Source organism: Saimiri boliviensis, chromosome 9 (assembly GCF_048565385.1).
Source record: "Saimiri boliviensis isolate mSaiBol1 chromosome 9, mSaiBol1.pri, whole genome shotgun sequence".
Taxonomy (NCBI): Eukaryota; Metazoa; Chordata; class Mammalia; order Primates; family Cebidae; genus Saimiri; species Saimiri boliviensis.
Window position 1 is genome coordinate 97,116,377 of NC_133457.1, and position 17,769 is coordinate 97,134,145.

At 50.3% G+C, this 17,769-nt stretch overlaps 1 protein-coding gene across 2 annotated transcripts in view; it reads left to right on the forward strand.

Annotated features, from left to right (window-relative positions):
* Positions 1 to 3,727: 3,727 nt before the first annotated feature.
* Positions 3,728 to 17,769, forward strand: part of DNMT3B (DNA methyltransferase 3 beta) — a 54,513-nt gene continuing 40,471 nt past the window's right edge. For both annotated transcript variants that reach the window (XM_039479246.2, XM_039479247.2), the window contains exon 1: positions 3,728 to 4,039. The gene's annotated coding sequence lies outside the window, so the exon portion shown is untranslated. The remainder of the gene's footprint in view (positions 4,040 to 17,769) is intronic.

Genomic DNA, 17,769 nt, shown 5'->3' on the forward strand with positions numbered 1-17,769 from the left:
GTCTCAAACTCTTGGGCTAAAGTGATACTTCCATCTTGGCCTTTCAAAGTGCTGTGATTCCAGGCAGGAGTCACCGTGACTTGCCCTTAATTTTCTGAAGAATAAATTTTTATTTAATAGAATCTCTAATTTATAGAAGAGTTGTAAGACTAGTTAAAGGAACTCCTGATGTCTTTGTTTGTTTGTTTTTTTAGGTGGAGTGTTGCTCTGTTGCGCAGGCCAGAGTGCAGTGGGGCGATCTCGGCTCACCACAACCTTCACCTCCTGGGTTCAAGGGATTTCTCCTCCCTCAGCCTCCCGAGTAGCTAGAACAGGCATCCCCAAACTACGGTCCGCGGGCCGCATGCGGCCCCCTGAGGCTATTTATCAGGCCCCCCACCGCACTTCAGATAGGGGCACCTCTTTCGTGGGTGGTCAGTGAGAGGAGCACAGTATGTGGCGGCCCTCCAACGGTCTGAGGGACAGTGAACTGGCCCCCTGTGTAAAAAATTTGGGGACGCTTGAGCTAGAACTACAGTTTCATGCCACCATACTGGGCTAATTTTTGTATTTTTAGTAGAGATGGGGTTTCACCATGTTGGCCAGGATGGTCTTGAACTCCTGATGTCAGGTGATTCACCTACTTCAGCCTCCCAAAGTGCTGGGATCACAGGCATGTGCCACTGTGTCCCCTTTCCCTTTTTCTTTTTTTTTTTTTTTTTTTTTTTTTTTGAGACGGAGTTTCGCTCTTGTTACCCAGGCTGGAGTGCAATGGCGCGATCTCGGCTCACCGCAATCTCCGCCTCCTGGGCTCAGGCAATTCTCCTGCCTCAGCCTCCTGAGTAGCTGGGATTACAGGCACGCGCCACCACGCCCAGCTAGTTTTTTGTATTTTTAGTAGAGACGGAGTTTCACCATGTTGACCAGGATGGTCTTGATCTCTCGACCTCGTGATCCACCCGCCTCGGCCTCCCAAAGTGCTGGGATTACAGGCTTGAGCCACCGCGCCCGGCTCCCTTTCCCTTTTTCTTCCTGGGTTTAGGTGGTCCCAGAAAACCCAGCTCTTTGGCATCTGAACTAGGCCTCCCAGGAGTTCCTAGTGGTGGCACCTCTGGCATCCTCTGCCAGATTTCAGGACACAGAGTTTAGCTGTGTGTTCCTAGCTTAGGGTTCAGACACAGAGGCCCAGAAGCCCTCCCCATAGACCTGTTTATAGATGTTGTTTTCTTTTCCATAAAGATATGCCCCAGATGGTGGAGGCAAGCTACAGGCCCTCTCCAGAGAACCCCTTCTTTCTGCACCAATGGACTGGAGCCCAATTTGTATGTTTGTGCCAGAAACCCAAGGAGTTCCTGCTGTTCATTCACAAGTCACCATGCTGGGTGCCAGGCAGGACGCTGAGCTGAGCTATTTCTCACTGGTATCTCTTTAGTCTCTCCCCAAGCTCTTAGGCAGAATTAGATCCAGTAAGTTTACACGCTTTTGCAGCATCCAAAGAATTAGCCATTTACTCATTTACTCACCTGGTAAGAGATACAGGGAGAGGCTGGGCGCAGTGGCTCAAGCCTGTAATCCCAGCACTTTGCGAGGCCGAGGCGGGTGGATCACAAGGTCAAGAGATCGAGACCATCCTGGTCAACATGGTGAAACCCCGTCTCTACTAAAAATACAAAAAAAAAGTAGCTGGGCATGGTGGCACATGCCTGTAATCCCAGCTACTCAGGAGGCTGAGGCAGGAGAATTGCCTGAACTCGGGAGGTGGAGGTTGCGGTGAGCTGAGATCGCGCCATTGCACTCCAACCTGGGTAACAAGAGCAAAAATCCGTCTCAAAAAAAAAAAAAAAAAAAAAGAGATACAGGGAGAAAGCTGTGGAGTAACTCAGGGAGCCGGAGCCCAGAAGGCAGGAAACCCATGCCCATTCATTCAACAAACTTGTATTGAGCTTCTTTTTATTTTTTAATTTTTTTTTTTTTTTTTTTTTTTTTTTTGAGACGGAGTTTCGCTCTTGTTACCCAGGCTGGAGTACAATGGCGCGATCTCGGCTCACCACTACCTCCGCCTCCTGGGTTCAGGCAATTCTCCTGCCTCAGCCTCCTGAGTAGCTGGGATTACAGGCACGCGCCACCACGCCCAGTTAGTTTTTTGTATTTTTAGTAGAGACGGGGTTTCACTATGTTGACCAGGATGGTCTCGATCTCTCGACCTCGTGATCCACCTGCGTCGGCCTCCCAAAGTGCTGGGATTACAGGCTTGAGCCACCGCGCCCGGCCATTTTTTTTTTTTTTTTTTTTTTAAAGACGGGGTTTTACCATGTTGGTCAGGCTGGTTTTGAACTCCCGACCTCAGGTGATCTGCCTGCCTTGGCCTCCAAAGGGCTTGGATTACAGGCGTGAACCACCAAACCTGGCCTTGTATTGAGCTTCTTTTTGATGCATCCCCCACCTATTGTAAGCACTTGGAGACACACACAGATGTGGTTTCTGCTCCCCTAGTGTATGTGGGGTGTGTGTGTGTGTGTGTGTGTGTGTGTGTGTGTATGTATGTGTGTAGGGGGATGTAAACAGAAAAACAAGAGATACACAAAACAATTTTAGATTGCTATAAATGCTAGGAACAGCATGAAATAGGAGTGATGGACAGGGGAGACTTCAAGTGGGGTAATCAGGAAAAGCCTCTCTAGAAAGCAACCGTTTGGGAGAAAACTGAGGGGTAAGAAGCTGGTCCTGTGAAGATCTGGGCAAAGAATCTCCAGATACAGGCAGGAAACAGTGAGGTCAAAGTCACCATCATAAGGAAATGCTTGGTCTATTGAGGAGCAGCAGAGAAGCTGGAGCGAAGTCAGAGAGGGGCTAAGATAGGAGATACCTGGAAAGGTAGGCAGGGCAGGCTCCTATAGGGGCTTGTAGGCGACAAATCATTCATTTGTTCATTCATTCATTCAACTCATATTTATTGAACATCTACTGAGATGATGTCCTTAGTTTACTGCATGGAGATAGACCATAAGCAGGTTTACAAGCATATATGTAAGTCCCAGGTCAGATACATTTTAGGCAGTATTGTTTTCCAGTGGTTCAATGGTCATCTCAGGATAGAGGTGGGGAGACCTGCTGAGTGCAGCTTCTCCTTCAGCCTGTCCATGCCTGCAGAGCCTGGAACCCAGGTAGCCAGAGAGACCCGCTGGTCTTCTTTCCCCTCCCCTGGCCTCCCCTCCCTTCAAGATGGCTGACAAAGGCCGGGCTGGGTGGAAGGAAGGGAGGGAGGGCGAGGCAGAGGGTCCAAAGCAGGATGACAGACAGGGGCTCCACGGCGCCCCGGTGGCACCGCGGCTGGAGGTTGGGGTTAAAGAGGAGATTCCGGTGCTGTGTGACTCCAGTGGGGGCCCTGCCCTCTCTGAGCACCCACCTCCAGGCCTGTGTGTTTCCGGGAAGGTTGAAGGGGCCCTGAGAAAAGAAGCCCCAGAAACAGTCTGGTTTAGGATGCCTTACTCCCCTGCCGCTTAGGGCTTCCGATCCCCCAGATTGATATAACTGGCCCAAGGTTCGGGGGGCAGGAGGCCAGGGGGCGGAGCCCGCGGAGAGGGGCGGAGGGGAGGCTCCGAGCGATTTCAAATTTCCCTCGTCCCGGGCCCCCCCAACCCCCGCGCCCGTGCTGGGATCTGAGTGGCTGCGGCGGGGGCGCCCCCGGGCGGGGGCGGGGCGAGGGCCGGGCCGGGGCTACAAGGGGAGTCGGCACCGCCCCCGCCCCACCCACTCCCGCTGCCCAGTCTGGCCCGCACCGCTCGCTCCCAGCAGCCGCTCCCGGCTCCGCGGCCGCAGCCCGCGTGGACGCTCCGAGCGCCCCCCGACGGACGGGACCGGCTCCCTGGCGGGCCGGCGAGCGGGCGGCCGCGCCCGGACGGCAGCGCTGGGGTTAAGCGGCCCAAGTAAACCTAGTTCGGCGATCGGCGCCGGAGATTCGCGAGCCCAGCGCCCCGCGCGGCCGCCCGCCGGCCTCCCGCCAGCCCGCCCCAACCCGCGGCTCCGCCGCCCCGCCGCGCCCGAGCCAGCCCCGCGGCAGGTGAGCGCCCCGCGGCCCCGGGGAGGCTCGGCAGCCGGCGGCTCCGAGGGCTGCTGGGGGAGGGGACGGCGGGGGGCTCCCCCACTGCCGGGGACTGACCCGCTCTAGGGACCTCTCGAGGAGGGGCTCCCGCCAGGCTGGAGACCGGGCTGGGTTGGGGGGGAGGTGAGGAAACGTCCCGGACCCTGCTTGGGATGGACGGGGGCCGCGGGTGGGAAGCGGGGACATACCTCTGAGCGGGACCGGGGATACGAGAGGCAGGGACGCTTCTGCCTCCAGGAGCCCAAAGAGGAGAGAAGCTCGCCCTCAGGCAGGGGGACGCGCTGGCCTCTCGGGGCCCAGACTCGAGGGGGAGAAGGCGTCCCACGGGAGCAGGAGCCGGGGCTTTGGTCATGGGCAGGGAGTATGCTCACCTGGCCTCCGCCTTGGGAAAGGTTAAGGGGCGGAAGAGGTGAGGAGGGGTTTCTGCCATGCAGGCGGGCGTCCGCCCCTTGCGACTAGGATGCGGGGGCTTCAGGCGAGGCGCTGTCCGTTTCCCCAACCTTAGCTTTAGGAAAGAGCCCGTGGGTGTGGGCTTACAGTGGCGCGGATTGGGGTGTGCGCGCGTGTCTGGGTGGAGCCAGAGGGCGACCTCCCGGGGTGGTCCTGAGCTGAACCACCAAGCGCGGGGCGCAGCGGGGCTGCCCCCTCCCTGTGCACACCTGGCCCAGGAGGAGGCGGCCGGAGGGGCGGCGCCTCCCTACCCCGGCCACGCCGCCTACCCTGGGAACTTACTTTTCATTCTTAGCCTAACTCCTTGGTGCGGCTGGTCCCACTTCCCAGACTTGCACGCTGAGGCCGCAAAACCTCGACCGCCAGCTCCTGGAAGATAAGCTTCCCGGCTCGTGGTTGTATGGGGAGGGGTTATTGAGCCCCACGTTATCCGGGAGAAAGTGGAAGCGGAGAAGGACCGAACAAATTGTAAGACGAGGTTGCCCTTGGGCCCAAGCTCCCCGCTGGAAGGTCTCACCTGTGGCTGGAGTTCTGAGCCTAGACCCTGCTCTAGGAGAGAGGCTCTCTTGGGCCCCCGTGTTTCCACCCGCCCCCGAAGCTGGGAAGTGTTTGACTTAAAGGGAATTAAGGACAGTATGAACTTGGAGCTGCCTCCTGAGTTCTGGATGCGGTGGGTTTTGGCGGACGGGTGGCAGTTTTTGGGAGACAGCTCTTATCTCCTCTACCAGCCCTGCTGGGGCTTCTTGTTCACCCATTTTGGGAACGCCAGTGCGTTTTTTCCAGAGTTGAGATGATGGTACTTACGTTTATAGTGTTGGTATACAGTAAGTAATCAATACATGTTTACCGTTGTTGGACTCACTAGCTAGCACGTGGGCTACGCAAGCTTCCTTCCTTAGGGTAGCATAATTCGTAATTCTTCAGCATGTATTTAAACCCTGTTTCGCCAAGTTCATTGCCCTCCGTGCCTTAATTATTACGTCTGTGAATTAGCAACAGTCCTACTAATAGGACTGTGTAGGGATGAAACCAGTTTTATGCGCGAATTAACCTCAGCCCTTGATCTTTCTCAGATGTTGAGGTGTGATAGGCTCTACCACACTGGGCCTGGGTAAAGGCGCACCGGGATAGTGCCTGTGTAGGATCAGCATAGGATGAGTGTTGATGTCTGTGCTTAATAACTAATAGCCCCTCATTTTAGGGTGGCCATTCCTGAGATTTGAGGATGGAGGGAATCACCCCTGCCATCTTCTCCTTTTCCTGCCTTCACGAAGGTAGTCAATTCTTTTCTCAGCTCTGAAGGCTTTTCCCAATCATTGTCCATGATTAGGGTGTTGCCAGGAAGAATCGCCTTTGTTCCGTTTCCAACGGAGTCTTGGTTCTGTTTTATGGGTTGGGGCCATTTTTAAAGCCCTCCCAGCCAAGCTTGGAGCCTACTGCAAAGGTGTAATTGAGCTAAGTGAGATCCTTTACCTTTTTCCTTTGGGGTGGGCAGTGCTGAGACAAAGGGGCCAGGGCTGGGGCCAGTGGCATCCAGCTCTTATAGACAGAACACCCACCCCTTGCAAAGGATGGGGGAGGGGAAGGCGGTATCTGGGAGCTGCAGGGGGCTAAGGGAGGAGCAAGGGAGGTGGGGTTGGGGAGGCTGCTTCCTTCCCTTCCTCCAGCCACGTGGTGCCTGTGATCCAGAGGCGCCTGTCGCCCCTCATTATTGCAGCCCCATGGGCCTGCTTCCAGTGGGGACTTGGGCAAGTTCTCCTTCAGGGAAAACTTACCTTGGGATTCCTTTTCCTAGACCAGCTCTCATGCCGGCTGCCTCACCTCCAGGCTCAGACGCCTTTTCCAGTTTCATCTGAAATAGTCCTTGCTAAATGTGAAGCTTTTCAGAGGTAGGAGGTAGCGTTCTCTAACCGCCCCCCCCGCACCACCCCCCCCACGCACCACCCCCCCCCGCACCCCCCCCCACCCCCGCCACACACACGCTCAGCCCAGGCACATACTGCTAATTGAGTGGAGTTTTTTCTTTTAAATCATGAATTTTCAGGATGATTTCCAGTTTCATGGTGGACTAGGACTGGAAAAGTGTGGAATTCGTTCCATGTACAGGCTACTGTCTTTGTAAAAAAGACTGAGCAGAAATGTTTCCCCTTTTGTTGGGGGACTTATGTTCTCACTGGGACCCTTTTACGGGTGATAGAACTGAGGCTCTGGAAGATACAGGTACTATTAAACCTTGGTGGTGAGCATTTTCTTTCTTTCTTTTTATTAATTTATTTTTTGAGACAGTCTCATTTTGTCACCCAGCCTGGATTGCAGTGGTGCGACCTCAGCTTACTGCAACTTCAGCCTCCTGGGTTCAAGCAATTCTCTTGTCTCAACCTCCTGAGTAGCTGGGATTACAGGCACCTGCCACTACGCCTGGCTACTTTTTGTATTTTTAGTTGAGACGGAGTTTCATCATGTTGACCAGGCCGGTCTCAAACTCCTGACCTCAAGTGATCCACCTGCCTTGGCCTCCCAAAATGTTGGGATTACAGGCATGAGCCATTGCACCGGCCACTTTTTTTTTTTTTTTTTTTTTTGAGACGGAGTTTCGCTCTTGTTACCCAGGCTGGAGTGCAATGGCGCGATCTCGGCTCACCACAACCTCCGCCTCCTGGGCTGAGGCAATTCTCCTACCTCAGCCTCCTAAGTAGCTGGGATTACAGGCATGCACCACCACGCCCAGCTAGTTTTTTTTTTTGTATTTTTAGTAGAGACGGGGTTTCACCATGTTGACCAGGATGGTCTCGATCTTTCGACCTCGTGATCCACCCGCCTCGGCCTCCCAAAGTGCTGGGATTACAGGCTTGAGCCACCGCGCCCGGCTGCACCGGCCACTTTTTAAATGTATATATATATTTAGGCTGGGTGTGGTGGCTCACATCCATAATCCCAGCACACTGGGAGACTGAGGCTGGTGGATCACTTGAGGCCAGGTGTTCAAGACCAGCCTGGCCAACATGGTGAAACCCTGACACTACAAAAATACAAAAATTAGCCAGGCATGATTGTGAATGCCTGTCATCCGTGCTACTCAGAGGCTGAGGCAAAAGATTTGCTTGAACCCTGGAGGCCGAGGTTGCAGTGAATCTGCCACTGTTCTCCAGCCTTGGTGACAGAGAGAGACCCTGTTTAAAAAAGAAAAAAACCAAAAAACAAAACTATGTTTATATCTATATATCTATATATAGAAATAGATATGTTTAATTTTTTTTTTTTGAGACAGTTTTTGCTCTTGTCACCCAGGCTGGAGTGTAGTGGCATGATCTCGGCTCACGGCAACCTCCGCCTCCCAGGTTCGAGCGATTCTCCTGCTTCAGCTCCTATGTAGCTGGGATTACAGGTGCATACCACCTCACCTGACTAATTTTTGGATTTTTAGTAGAGATGGGGTTTCACCATTTGGTCAGGCTGGTCTCGAACTCCTGAATTTGTGATATGCCTGCCTTGACCTTCCAAAGTGCTGGGATTATGGGTGTGAGCCACTGCACCTGGCTAAATTTTTTTTATAAGGGCGAGGTCTCAAAATGTTGCAATTGCTATTCTTGAAATCCTGGGCTCAATGATCCTTTTGCCTCAGCCTTCCAAAAAGATTGGGATTACAGGCATGAGCTACCATCACACATGGCTTCTAAGACACTTTCACTCAGATTTTTTTCATTGATTCAAATAAAATAGTATAAGCATGACGTCTGCTCTTAAGTCTCTGCTTTCTCTCTCCCTGCTTTTTAATTTTGCCAATCAAAGACCAACCTTTGCATAAAATGATCTTTTCTTTTCTGAGATGGAATTTTGCTCTTGTTACCCAGGCTGGAGTGCAATGGCGTGATCTCGGCTCACCGCAACCTCCGCCTCCTGGGTTCAGGCAATTCTCCTGCCTCAGCCTCCTGAGTAGCTGGGATTACAGGCACGTGCCACCATGCCCAGCTAATTTTTTGTATTTTTAGTAGAGATGGAATTTTACCTTGTTGACCAGGATGGTCTTGATCTCTTGACCTCGTGATCCACCTGCCTCAACCTCCTAAAATGCTGGGATTACAGGCGTGAGCCACCATGCCCCGCCCATGAAATGATCTTTTAAAACCTTTGAAACTTGGAGGAAAGTGGTAGCCATTGAAAGATTGTAAGCAGGAAATTAGAAAGACATTTTCCAGAAAGTAGAGAGAGATATAGAGATAGAGAGAGAGAGAGAGAGAGATAGAGATAGAGATAAAGAGAGAGAGAGAGAGAGAGAGAGAGAGAGAGAGAGAGAGAGAAACAGGTCAGTGGGAAAAGGTTCTTAGCCAATAAATTTCCTTTCTGGGAGAGGTGAGAGGTTGATATTGACCAGGTGTGCGTGGGGCGCAGTGCAGAGAAAAGAGTGAGAAGTGGTTGGGAGCTCCCATCCTAAGTTTGAGGGAATAAATTCCTTAGATAATCACATTGTGATTTTCCTGTTTTCAATCTGTAACTCTTATTAGATGTTGAGTGTTCTGGCCTGATGGAATTTTCTTTGAACTTTTGTCCTTATATTTTTCATTCTAAGCAATAGTTCTCAGCTTCTAAATCCTCTAAATGAATCTTTTTTTTTTTTTTTGGAGACAGAGTCTTACTCTGTCACCCAGGCTGGAGTGCAGTGGCACCATCCCAATTCACTGCAAGTTTTCCACCTCCTGGGTTCAAGCGATTCTCCTGCCTCAGCCTCCCCAGTAGCTGGGATTACAGGCGCCTGCCACCATGCACAGCTTATTCTGTATATTTAGTGGAGACAGGGTTTCACCATGTTGGCCAGGCTGATCTCAAACTCTGGCTTCAGGTGATCCACCCGCCTTGGTCTCCCAAAGTTCTGGGATTATAGGCATGAGCCACAGTACCTGGCTGGCCCTTTTTTTTTTTTTTTTTTGAGAAGAGTCTCTGTTGCTCAGGCTGGAGTACAGTGGCACAATCTTGACTGACTGAAACCTCCACCTCTCGGGTTCCGGTGATTCTAGTACCTCAGCATCATGAGTAGCTGGAATTACAGGCAGAAACTATAACACCCAGCTAATTTTTATATTTTTTCTGGAAATGAGGTTTCACCATGTGGCCCAGGCTTGTCTCAAACTCCTAACTAACTTCAAGTGATCTGCTTGCCTTGGCCTCCCAAAGTGCTAGGATTACAGGCATGAGCCCCTCTCCACAGTCTATATGAACTTTTAACTTTTCTCTTGAAGAGTTCTTGTCCTATATGTTTAACTTTTCTCTTTCTTTCTTTCTTTCTTTCTTTTTTTTTTTTTTTTTTTTGAGACTGGGTCTCTGCTGTCACCCAGGCTGAAGGGCAGGAGTGTAATGTTGTGCAGCCTGACTGCCACCTCTGACTTCTGGGCTCAGGCAATCCTCCCACTTCAGCCTCCCCAGTAGCTGGGACTTCAGGCAGGCATCACCATGCTCGGCTAATTTTTGTATGTTTTGTAAAGATAGGGTTTCCCCTCATTCCTTAAGCTGGTCTCAAACTCTTGGACTCAAGCAATTTATCCTCCTCAACCTCCCAAAGTGCTGGGATTATAGGCATGAGCCAACACACCCAAATTCAATTTTTAATGGGGTCCTTGTCTTGTTTTATGAATATAACATCATTATCTGCCTGAGAATATTCTAGGGTTTATTGTTCCCTCCAATATTAAGGGATACTCAATTTTCCAGTGCCTTGCCCTGGGAAGTACAGATCTGGTTACAGGGTCAGGGGACTGGCGAGGTCTCAGTTTGGCATCCGTTCCTCCCCTTGTCCCAGTATGTAACCTCTTGTGTTCTTTTTTTAAAAATTATTTCTTTTGAGACAAGTCTCTCATTGTCACCCAGGCTGGAGTGCAGGGGTGCGATCATAGCTGACTGCAGCCTTGAACTCCTGGGCTCATTCCAGGATCCTCCCACCTTAGACTCCGGAGTAGCTAGGACCCTAGCAGGTGTCACCATGCCCATCTAATTTTATTTTATTTCGTTTTTTTCTTCTTTTTAGCTCAAATCCTGAAGTCTGCTGATTGCCCATCTAATTTTACAAATGTTTTGTGGCGACAAAGTCTCACAATGTTGTCCCAGCTGGTCTCAAACTCCTAGGCTGAAGCAGTCCTCCTGCCTCAGTCTCCCAAAATGCTGGGACTATAGGTGTGAGCTGCTATGCTCAGCTGTCTCATGTTCTTGTCCAGAGCCTCAGCCTGGGTGGCTGAAGAAGAGTGGTTGTCTCCAGAGCAGGAGGCTGAGAGAGGGGATTGAGAGTCGAGGGTCTAACTCTTCCTTTGGAAAAAGGCCTCTTTAGGCTTTTCTGGAGTCCAGCAGCATTTGGGTGTTGTTGTATGTGTGTGTGCTGGGGCCAGAGCTGGGGCTGCAACCCAGGCTGCCACTGGGACCCTAACTCCTGCAGAAGTGCTGATGCCTTTGTAGTGGGTGTTCCCTGCAGCCAGTACAGCACTGGGCCCTGGTAGCATGGCAACATAGCTCACTCTGTTGCCCAGGCTGGGGTGCAGTGGTACAATCATGGTTCACTGCAGCCTTGAACTCCTGTGATCAAGTGATTCCTCCAACCTCAGCTGCCTCCTGAGTAGCTAGGACTGTAGATGAAAGCCACCAGGCTTGGGAAATTTTAAAATTTTTTATAGAGATTGGCTCTTGCTATATTGCCCAGGCTGGTCTCAAACTCCTGGGCTCAAGTATAATCCCAAAGTGCTGGGATTACAGGTATAAGCCACCGTACCTGGTCCTTTGCCTGCCTTTGATTCCTAATTCCTATCATGGTTTCTGAAGCCTGGGATAACTCATACCTGAATGGATTTTAAGTGATCCCAGCCAACATGTTGAAACCCCATCTCTACTAAAAACACAAAAAAATTAGCTGAGTGTGGTGGTAGGCACCTGTAATTCCAGCTACTTGGGAGGCTGAGGCAGGAGAATTGCTTGAACCTGGGAGGCAGAGGTTGCAGTGAGTTGCGCCATTGCACTCCAGCCTGGGCGATGGGCGAAACGTCATCTCAACCAAAAAAAAAAATGTACTGTGTCTTTATCTTGAGGTAGAACTAAGCTCCCTTAAAGAAATCTAGAGACCAGAAAAGAACAGGAAATGAGAGACCACAAACTAAAGGGAGAAAATGAACTTTTCAATAAGGCTAGCAGGCTTGCTCTAGCAGTTTGTAATGATTAAAAGTAGTGACAATGGGCCGGGTGTGGTGGCTCATGCCTGTAATCCCAGCACATTGAGAGGCTGAGGCAGGCAGATCAGGAGATCAAGAGATTGAGACCATCCTGGCCAACATGGTGAAACCCTGTCTCTACTAAAACAACACAAAAATGAGGGCCAGGCATGGTGGCTCAGGCCTATAATCCCAGCCCTTTGGGAGGCCAAGGCGGGTGGATCACGAGGTCGAGAGATCGAGACCATCCTGGTCAACATGGTGAAACCCCGTCTCTACTAAAAATACAAAAAATTAGCTGGGCATGGTGGCGCGTGCCTGTAGTCCCAGCTACTCAGGAGGCTGAGGCAGGAGAATTGCTTGAACCCAGGAGGCGGAGGTTGCGGTGAGCCGAGATGGCGCCATTGCACTCCAGCCTGGGTCACAAGAGCGACACTCTGTCTCAAAAAAAAACAAAACAAAACAAAACAAATTTGCTGAGGTGGTGGCACTGGCCTGTAGTCCCAGCTACTGGGGAGGCTGAGGCAGGAGAATTGCCTGAACCCAGGAGGCGGAGGTTGCGGTGAGCCGAGATCGCGCCATTGCACTCCAGCCTGGGTCACAAGAGCGAAACTCCATCTCAAAAAAAAAAAAAAAAGTGGTCACAATGAGGCTGGTCATGGTGGCTCACACCTGTAATCCCAGCACTTTGGGAGGCTGATGTGGATGGATTGCCTGAGGTCAGGAGTTTGAGATCAACCTGACCAACATGGAAAAACTCCATCTCTACTAAAAATAGAAAATTAGCAGGGCATCGTGGCTGCATGCCTGTAATCCCAGCTACTCGAGAGGCTGAGACAGGAGAATCACTTGAACCTGGGAGGCAGAGGTTGCTGTGAGCCGAGTTGACACCATTGTACTCCAGCCTGGTCAGCATGGTGAAACCCTGCCTCAACTAAAAATACAAAAATTAGCCAGGCGTGATGGTGGTGCCAGCTACTTGAGAAGCTGAGGCGGAGTGAGCTGACATTGCACCATTGTACTCCAGCCTGGATGACAGAATGCGACTGCGTCAAAGAAAAAAAGCCAAAAAATGGTAAGGTGAGACTCTGTCTCAAAAAAATAAAATAAAATAAAAAATAAAAGTAGTGGCAAAGGATAAATACCAAACAGAAAAGTGAGCCTCAAAACATCCTACATATATATGGGAAGTTCATATAAGAGGTAGGGTTGAGATGTATTCATAGGTGTCTGGCTTTCCTTGTTGGGGAAAATATTAAGTCCCTAACTCATACCATATACAAGTGATTAATTATGTTGATTAAACCTGAATGGCCTAATTCAAATGTTTCTCGGACAGGCAAGTTATGTCCATTTTCTGATTGTAAAAGTGACATGTGGCCGGGCGCGGTGGCTCAAGCCTGTAATCCCAGCACTTTGGGAGGCTGAGGCGGGTGGATCACGAGGTCAAGAGATCGAGACCATCCTGGTCAACATGGTGAAACCCCATCTCTACTAAAAATGCTAAAAATTAGCTGGGCATGGTGGCGTGTGCCTGTAATCCCAGCTACTCAGGAGGCTGAGGCAGGAGAATTGCCTGAACCCAGGAGGCGGAGGTTGCAGTGAGCCGAGATCGCGCCATTGCACTCCAGCCTGGGCAACAAGAGCGAAACTCCACCTCAAAAAAAAAAAAAAAAAAAAAAAGTGACATGTATTTTTTTTTTTTTTTGAGATGGAGTTTCACTCTTGTTACCCAGGCTGGAGTGCAATGGCACGATCTCCGTTCACCGCAACATCCGCCTCCTGGGTTCAGGCAATTCTCCTGCCTCAGCCTCCTGAGTAGCTGGGATTACAGGCACGCACCACCATGCCCAGCTAATTTTTTGTATTTTTAGTAGAGACGGGGTTTCACCATATTGAACAGGATGGTCTCGATCTCTTGACCTCGTGATCCACCTGCCTCGGCCTCCCAAAGTGCTGGGATTACAGGCTTGAGCCACCGTGCCCGGCGTGACATGATCTTTAAGTTAGTTAGCTCCGAAACCTCCCTTCTGACCACAAATTTTTATAGCTAGGGAAGAAATGCTGAAGAGAAATGGCTTGAACCTTAATAATTGACATTGTATTATGTAGGTTTCTTGTTTTCACTTTACGTAACTTTGTCTAACAATAGGTACTGTACTCTTTGCCCCCTATTGTGGAGCCCGGGTTGTTTAGTTAACCTGTCCTTTTGACCGTGATTTGATTGCAGTGTTTGCTATGACAAACGGGACTGCAGTGACCTTCTTGCACAGAAGACTTGGCGAGAGCTTTGAGCTGAGTGGTTTCTGAGCAGTCGAATCCTGTGTAACAGGATACAGACATTAGGCATTTTAGATGACACTGTCAAGATTACCATCTCAAAGGCTGAACCAGTGTCGATGCTGTGTAGGTATTTAGACTTAAGATTGTTGGGCCGGATGCGGTGGCTCAAGCCTGTAATCCCAGCACTTTGGGAGGCCGAGGCGGGTGGATCACAAGGTCAAGAGATCGAGACCATCCTGGTCAACATGGTGAAACCCCGTCTCTACTAAAAATACAAAACATTAGCTGGGCATGGTGGCGCGTGCCTGTAATCCCAGCTACTCAGGAGGCTGAGGCAGGAGAATTGGCTGAACCCAGGAGGCGGAGGTCGCGGTGAGCCGAGATCGCGCCATTGCACTCCAGCCTGGGTAACAAGAGCGAAACTCCGCCTCAAAAAAAAAAAAAAAAAAAAAAAGATTGCTAAATACAGTGTAGATATTTAGACTTGAGATTTAAGGCATTCTTATCGAAGCCACAGGTGTAGCCCACTGTGAGGGAGGGGCCAAGGTGAGGGGATCTGTTTCCAGAACATTAACCTCCTTTTCCCCCTTGGGAGGTGACGGAGGGCTTTGGACTCTGGTTTTGTCAAGGGGTAGGTGGCCACAGGAAGTGGGTATGGCAGTGTCTAGTATTCTGCTTTTTTTTTTTTTCCAGATGGAGTCTTGCTCTGTTGCCCAGGCTGGAGTGCAGTAGCGTGATGTCTGCTCACTGCAACCTCCGCCTCCCAGGTTCAAGCAATTCTGCTGCCTCAGCCTTCTGAGTAGCTGGGACTACAGGTGCAAGTCAATACACCCGGTTAATTTCTGTATTTTTAGTAGACTGGGTTTCACCATGTTGGCCAGGCTAGTCTTGAACTCCTGACCTTGTGATCTGCCCTCCTTGGCCTCCCAAAGTGCTGGGATTACAGGCAGGAGCCACCAAGCCCTGTCTAGGATTCTGCTTCTATGCTGCCCCTCATTCTCTGAGTTATCACTGACCACTCACTGGGGCTGCCACACCCTTCAGGTGATTCTCAAAGTGGATGCAGGGGAAGGGGCTGGGTGCTTGTATTATCTGGATAAAGGGCAAAAAGTTCAGACTCTACAGTTATTGTCATAGCTTTTCAGATCTTTATGCTCCTAGGTTTTTTTTTTTTCCTGTTGCTTATCTAAAAGGTAATGATATAGGCTTTTATTCCAATGCACTGACAAACATCTGACTGTATTTCGATGTCATGAACAGCCCTCCAAGGGGGATGCTCATAGCCATTTGTCTGCTTTCTCCCTGCTTGGACACATTTCTTTCTTTCTTTTTTTCTTGCACTGAGCAATTTGCTAAACACATTCTGAATTGTGGAGGGTGACAGGGTGGATGCTTCTTGATTGGCCTTGTGGGTTGGTGTTGGCAGGTAGCAAGATGGCGCATGAGAATAAGTGACTTCAGGTGTCATGGCTGTGTCATCTGTATAGGGGTTCTTGGCACCAACTTCCCAGTGAATCAGGTGGGTTGCTTTATTTCACAGATAACAAAATTGGGGTTTGAGAAAAATAATGGGAGGTTTTTTTTTTTGAGACAGGGTCTTGGGCTGTCGCTGGGCCTAGAGTGCGGTGGGGTGACCATAGCTTACTTCAGCCTCAAACTCCCAGGCTCAGGTGGTCGTTCCCCATCAGCCTCTGAGGAGCTGGGACTACAGGCACATGCCAATACAGTCAGCTAATTTTAACAAATATTATAATAGAGAAGAGGTCTTGCTGTGTTGCCAGACTGGCTTTGAACTCCTGAGCCCAAGCTCAAGCCTCGGCCTTCCAACGTGGTGGGATTACAGGTGTGACTGCTGTGCCTGGCAACCTTTTTTTTTTTTTTTGAGATGGAGTTTCACTCTTGTTACCCAGGCTGGAGTGCAATGGCGCGATCTCAGCTTACCGCAACCTCCACCTCCTGGGTTCAGGCAATTCTCCTACCTCAGCCTCCTGAGTAGCTGGGATTAAAGGCATGCGCCACCGTGCCCAGCTAATTTTTTGTATTTTTTTAGTAGAGACGGGGTTTCACCATGTTGACCAGGATGGTCTGAATCTCTTGACCTTGTGATCCACCCACCTCGGCCTCCCAAAGTGCTGGGATTACAGGCTTGAGCCACCGTGCCCGGCTAGCCTTTTTTTTTTTTTTTTTTTTTTAAACTGCTTTCCTGTAAATCTGACGTTTTCTGGAATTGAGGGTAAGTTCCTTATCAGACAGAAGCATAGAACTGAGGCCTTGTGTTCCGTCACGAGTTCTGCCACCGGCGGTATAGACAGCCTGCCTCTGGCCCCCTTTCCTTTGGATGTGCTGCCCTGCTGCCTGGATCCTTCCTTCTCCCAACTTCACCTAGGTTTGGTCTCCCTCCTGGGCTTAAATTTTACAGCTACTTACTCCATTGTTTTGTGGTGCCTTTTTCAAGGAGTACATGTGCTTGTGTGTTGCATGGGTATATTACTGGTGGGGACTGGGCTTCTGATGTACTCATTACAAACAGTGACCCTTGTACCTGATAGGTAATTTGTCAATCCTTGCTCCTTCTCATCGTCCCCTCTTTTTGGAGTCTCCAGTGTCGATTATTACTTTTCTCTCTTTTTTGGTTTTCGTTTTTGTTTTCAAGATGGAGTTTTGCTCTTGTCTCCTAGTCTGGAGTGCCTTGGCACCATCTCGGCCTCACTGCAACCTCTGCCTCCTGGGTTCAAGCAATTCTCCTGCCTCACCCTCCCGAGTAGCTGGGACTACAGGCATGCACCACCACACCCAGCTAATTTTTGTATTTTTAGTAGGGATGGGGTTTCACCATGTTGGCCAGGATGGTCTCGATCTCTTGACCTTGTGATCTACCCACCTCAGCCTCCCAAAGTGCTAGGATCTCTTGACCTTGTGATCAGCCCATCTCAGCCTCCCAAAGTGCTGGGATTTACAGGCATGAGCCACTGTGTCCGGCCACTAATTTTATTTTTATTTTTATTTTTATTTTTAGTAGAGATCGGGTTTTGCCATGTTGGCCAGGCTGGTCTCCAACTCTTGGCCTCAAGTGATCTGCCCACCTGTGCCTCCCAAAGTGCTGGGATTACACTTGTGAGCCCGGCCTAATTTTTGTATTTTTAGTAGAGACAAGGTTTTGCCATGTTGGCCAGGCCAGTTTTGAACTCCTGACCTCAGGTGATCCACCTGCCTCTACCTCCGAAAGTGCTGGGCTTACAGGCTAGAGCCACTGTACCTGGCTCTAGATTTCTCTAACTTAGCTGTGGAGATGGAATTTTTATTTGTTTTTTCTTTAAATTAATACTCTCCACTGAATGTAGAATTTTAATTTTTAATTTTTACTGTACCCGGGGGTCGGGCAGATACCAAAGTGACCCCCCTTCCTGCATTGTGAGGTTTAATTAATGCAATTAAGATTTATGAAGTGCTGTGAAACAGCTCTGCTGCTAGTGTCAGCCTGGAGGAAATGAGTGACATCAGTTCTCAGCGTTATTGCTGGGTTGGGGTGAGTCCCTGAGCCTCCTCTGAGGCTAATTGGGGGTGCCACCTACCCCTCTGTCTGCCACATTGCATTTGAGCACATCTGACCTGGTTCAGTCAGGGCACAGGCACCCTGTACTAATGAGGAAGGCCCCTGGGGGAGAACCTTGCGGGTGGGCCCACCCAGGGCTGCTGCTCACCCCTGAATCACACGCTGTACCCTAGCCTCTGGGAAAGGGTCAGAGTTCACCTCTCATCACAAGGTTAGGCAGC